This window comes from Ambystoma mexicanum, chromosome 5q, assembly GCF_040938575.1.
Source record: "Ambystoma mexicanum isolate Mex_15411 chromosome 5q, UKY_AmexF1_1, whole genome shotgun sequence".
In the NCBI taxonomy this organism is placed as follows: domain Eukaryota; kingdom Metazoa; phylum Chordata; class Amphibia; order Caudata; family Ambystomatidae; genus Ambystoma; species Ambystoma mexicanum.
The window spans coordinates 319106814-319112813 of NC_090933.1; positions in this window are offsets into that span (position 1 = coordinate 319106814).

A 6000-nucleotide genomic window follows, 5' to 3' on the forward strand; every position below is an offset into this window, starting at 1 on the left:
CTTGCTTCCTGCGTCCATTAGTGAGATTGGTGGGTAGTTTATCGGATTGTTCCTGTCCCCTTTTAAAAAAAATAATCACTACATTAGTATTTTTCCAGGAGTCTGGCAAACGACAAAGGCACACAATATTATTAAATAACTTAAATAAGAAGGCCACCAAAATTGAGGGGTTAGATTTAAATGTACAGTTAGATAAACGGTCTGGGGCAGGAGCCCGAGAGGGATTACACTTCATTATGGTGTATCGGATGTCATCCAAGTCAAATTTCAAACACCAGTCAACAGTTACATTGTGTTGCATGATATCAAATACTGTTCCACAATATAAAGTGGAAAAGTGCTCAATCCAAATATCTTAATCAATTGTTACAGAATGAGAAGCAAATTGGATACCCACATTCTTAGTTAGGGACCAGAAAAGGTTGGAACCTTTTGATGAAATAGCGCTCAAAATACTTTCTGTGTCTCTCTGGATCATAAGTGCCTTGTGACTACGTAACCAGTTTTTAAAATTCTGCTTTAATTTACGACCCTATATCTGATATTTGTGTCATATTTCCCGGGTGTGGTCTAAATGGGTCCAATGATATAGAGGCTACTTCTGGCTAAATCATGGCCTTCGTTATTAGCACTTAAAGGCAGCAGCACTAGCCGTATATTTATCATTACCATTAATTGTGTTTTGGTTGCACTTAGCGACGAGCCTGTGCCGATTTGTGTCATAAAAACACATCGTAAGTATCCCTAGAACGTGTTTAATTTCCTTTCCAGTCGATTGTCCTAACTTTGAACTCTCGGGTTTAAACCCTAGTCTCACAGTCTTCATGACTTATTGAAGTTTATCGAAGGTTCTGTACGCACGAGTGTAATACAAATATTCGATCATTACATTCAGTCACTATTCAATGGTTAAGGAATTTGTTCTTGATGACGCAATTACAAAAATAGCCAGCTCCGAGGCCTCAACCTAAGTGCTTTATTTGCTGAACCGTTTCACAATGTCGCTCAATGTATTGTTTTTTTACAATAATAAATGTCGCTGAAATTATGTTTTATCTAATAAATGGTTCAAGCTACTGTAATTGCATTAAAATGAATGCTTCGCCGGTTCATGTTTTCGAAGTGCGTAAGGCACTGCTTATTTCTTTAAAGTGCTCAAGGCACAGAATGCTATTAATGTAGAGAAAAAAATCACACTTAATCAGATATACGTTTAACTTTAAAAACAAACATCACATCCTGCATAGAAAACACGGTTACCTGTGTGTTGCAAATACTAGAATGAAATTAAGAGATGCATTTTTGTGACAGCTACATTTCCTATGCAACCAATCTTCTAGGCCTATGATCAAAACGCATTATGTCTGATGTGACAATGATGCGCCCCTCTTCTGTCCCTCTGCAGACAAGGCATGACAACACATTACAGACGTTTAAATAGAAATGAACGGGATGGGTAATAACACATTCATCTATGGTGTTATATACAGAGGGTGTGCGTGCCAGTCAAATGTGTCTGCCCTTCGCCCTTTTGGTGTCTCTACACGCAGCGTGGGTCTCAAATCAGATACACAGTGTTGTGTGCCTCAAAGTAAACTTGCAGAAAGTGATTAAGTGAATAACACTATAATCTCTGTCTGGATCCCATCAGAACCGCTGTTTAAAAATCTTTACTTCTCATGGGCTTTAAATGCTGTTCGTGTGTTTCCATGCTTTTTTCACTTGTGATGAACCCATCACAAACGAGCGAGCCAAGATTCGTCAAGGAAAGGGGCCAAATGGCCGTCCTTTGTGATAACGTTTCAGCAGAGCGCTTGACAAAAGAATTACAGATAGTCAATCTCAGGCCCATCCTCGGACTCCTGCAGGGAGGCGGGCAGGCCATCAGAGGTCTTGCTGTTACTGTGCACAGATGAAGATAAGAGTTCTCAGCAGGTAGCGCTGATGGATGCTATCCTGGCTTGGGTAAACATGTACCTTAGGCAGAAGGCTCCTCCAGTAAGTAAGTTTCCCAGCCACCTTCCCTGCCAGGCAACACAGGAACACTTAAACTAGTATAAATCAATGTTCCTCGTCTACTGCTACTGTGATTTGTAGCTCTCTGATGAACTCTTTGTGTTTCGAAGTGACATAACAAAAGGCAATTTAGGCATACAAATAATTTCAAACCAAAGAAATCTTCAAATCTGGAAGGCAGTTTCAAGGATGCACAAGGTTACCAGTGTGTGATATGGTCAGTAAATGTATACTTAAAAAAAATAAAATACAATATAAACAGGCAAACAAAGACTTTACAGTGTCTGTCAGCTTCTATGGTACATATGTAAAGCAGAAAGAAACACTTTCAAATGTCTGGGTACAGCAGGGCCTCTTACAAGTTTGTTGGTATTTTGTCAGTACATTTGCTGCAATACAGGCAACCAGAAATACTGTTACCCCCATTCCATCCCACAGATGTACTCAGGGGCGTAGAAGACCCTTACAATCTGGGTGGGGACAGGGAACACCTTGGGACTTTTTTTTATTTTTATTTATTTATTGTTTTTTAGTCAAAGAACTCGACTTTTCACAAAATTAAAATAACAGTATGTATTAAATCACATATATCATCACGCAGGGCACTGTTGGTATGTTTATACTAAATGAAATCCTACACACTACACACAAACAATCATGTTTGGTTTAGGCCCTCCCTTTTAGGCAATAGATTAATTTATAAACTGTCATGAAACATAGCGTGTTTGAATGTTGAAACATGTTGAAAATAAAAAGCTGTACGCCCCCTCTGCCAAAAGAAAATAATGCGACCGAGTATTGATCACATAAAGAGGAGGAAAACTTGCAAATTGTTAAAACGTGTTGAATACTGGATCGAGTGAATAGTGTGTTTTATATCGTTTAGGTCTATACAGTTTACATAATGGGTACAGAGTCTAGACCATGAACTGGAGTTTTGTTTGACAAGTGAGATTGAACATATACATGACTTGTGCAATAACAACGAATAATCGACAGCAACGATTAATACATTAAATGCTAAAATGAGTATTTTAGCAGCACCCACAGACTTAAGCCAGAACTGCCCAACAGCGCATCAGATCAGGGGTGGACTGGGAACCAAAAAAGGCACTGGAAATCATTTTCAAAGTGGCCCTATATCACACATTTTCAGCAGGCTTAACCCTTTTCCTATGAGAAAATGAGAAAATTCATTAGGTTCCCACACAAAAGAGGCCCAGGGTGCAGAGGCCTACCAGGAAATCTCTAGAGTTTCCTATAGGCCAGTCCACCCCTCCTGCATCAGATCCTGTGGCCAACAGTTCCACTTTTTCCGTTATACTGATGATTTATTTTTAAAGTGATAGTATGCAAAGGGTTGCTGAAAGGAGTGACTAACAGTATGTTGGCGATGGGTGACTTTTTAGCTAAGATTACACTTTTTGGTAGGCTAATAACCTAAGTGTGGTTTGATGAAACTGTATGAAAGATTCCACTTCACATTTTGTTGCAAGGTTTGTTGCAAGGTATGGTGTTCCATTCAACTACATGGGGGATTTTTGCTTTGTCTGATAGCAAACAGAAACACCTCTGGGTGGATTTGCACCAACCACGTGCTTTGCATCCTATTGTGTCAACCCATTCAAGCGGTTTTGTATTTAAACAAAAAGGTTGGTTAAAACGTGATTTGTTTGGATGCCAGTTTGGTTTATATAATGCACTAAAAATACAAATTGAAAAGGGTGTACATCTTCACCCCAGGGATGTCAAGTACATGCCATTGCCCCCCAAAGGTTGGACGATACCATTTTCATGGAAAACACATCTGTGAAATTTGTCAGTGAATTTCATAGACCATGTGGTCGGTCCACAGACCCACAAGGGGATGGGAGACAGTGGAGTGTCATGCATATGTTTGTTTTCCCTGGCAGGGTTAGAGTAACATTGTACCATACAAATATCTCTTTTGGGTGGCGTACGGTATACGTTTTCCTGTGGCAATGGAATGCACGAGGTTTTCTGCAATAACTACAAGTACATCTCACTGTTTTCATTGCTTCCCGTGCTGGGGAGCAGCAGGACTCCTACTGTTTGACATATGGTTCATTTGGTCCTGTTTGGTAATGGCATTGATGAGCTAAATAATTAAGTACTTGAAGTGACCCAGAGGGATTCTGAGTAGCTATGATTAACTCTAAGATTTTCATGCATCACTTCTTGGTATTAATAGAGTTAGGTCTTCATTATACATTAGGTACAAACAAGCTTGGCACAGGGTCCAACATGCAGTTGCTTACTACTTGCTTTCAGAACAAGCAGAAGGTCCTAGTGGACTAGCGCAACTATGACTAGGCTGACCTGACTTTTATCATCGCCAATGTCCACCTCATTCTGATAAACTGCCTAGACTTTCAAACACGTCCACCATATGCGACTTATGTATGATGGATGGTGTCATGCGACATTCAGTAAATGCAATTTCAGAAACAGTTTCAACCCCCCCCCACCCCGAAGTGTGCTGCATTAACTCAGGGCTGGGGAGAAGGAGAACTCTTGCAATCACTAGCTGTCCAGGCCTGGCAGCATCCATGGTCCTAGTGCCTTTACCCGACTGTATATTCTGTATATTATCAACAAGGAAAATTATTTATTTCCATCTGCATGTATCTGCGTGGCCCCTGTCTCTACGTAAATGGAAGGATAGCACACACAGCAAGCTCGTTGTCTCAGCCCCTCCCCATCAAAGGAAGGGAAACCAGAGGTCGCTAAATGTTTCCCGTCTCCTCTAGGTTTGTACATGGATGGTCAATGATGGACCAGGTCATCCATTCATTCAGTGATGAATCCATCCAAGCGGATGCCGCCTTATCTGCTGAGGGAGACAGCACTTGTGGGCAGGGCTGTCACAGGCCTTCCATTAAAACCTCCTGGCAGACCACGGAGCATCTCTCTGGCGAGGTGCGGCAAGAGGATCCTTGCAGAAACCCACCACAGAGTGCCCAGATGGTGTGCCGGGCATGGGGGCTCCTGCTGCTGCTGATGCCAGCCGCCCTGGCACTGGACGAGGTGGACCTGCCGGATGTTTTCACAGTGGACGAGGCTGGGGCAGAGTTATTTTCAGAGTCTTATAACAGCACCGCCGAAATCATCCTCTTTAATGTCATGAATTCCAGCTGGGTTTATCACACCAACCTGACTGCATACAACAAGCAGCGACAGGTAGGGTGGGGGCTGGCCCGGTGCCTGTGCGGATGGCCAGAGTTTACTTGGTGCTTAAAACAGCTACAAGCCTCTTTCTAGGACCTCACCATCTTTGGCAGATAAGGGTACTGAGGCATTTAGAAATAATGGGATCTGCCCAGGATCACACAAAGCTCTTATGTGGGCAAGTCGGCTTTGTTTCCACAAGACCACAACTCTTGCAATCACTTAATGACATCAAAGCCTGGGCCAGTGATAAACTCACAACACTATGACATTTCACACTTGAGTGCCTGGCTTTACCCCGCTGGTCCCCTTTACCTGGCTGGTCCCCTCTATGTTAACTGTCTATGAAGCTCTCCTGTTTTCCATTGGACCCACCGCCCACCCGCATTATAAACAGAATTGCGCTCTAGCCAGAAAGCAACACCTCCCACCACCCCATTCCAACACGATGTGCGTTGCACCCCGCCAGCGCCGCGGCCCGGCCTGCACTCAGGGATCCCTACACCTTAATAACTGAAAACAGCCTACAGGTAAATTTAGCCCTCTTTAAACACAAAACATGCATTTACCTACCAACAAGAAAGAACAGTGTCAATTTGCATTTCATATTTGGGGAGAACACCAGTCCAATTTTATTAGCGCCAACGCAAATGCTTTTACACTGGATTTTCACTAGCACCAATGTAGTGTGCACATTCCCGCTTTTAGATAAACCTGCCCTTCGCCCACCACCCTTCGTGCTTTTCACTGAGCCTCTGTGGTGATGCGTAATCTTGAAGCATTGGCATCACTGTC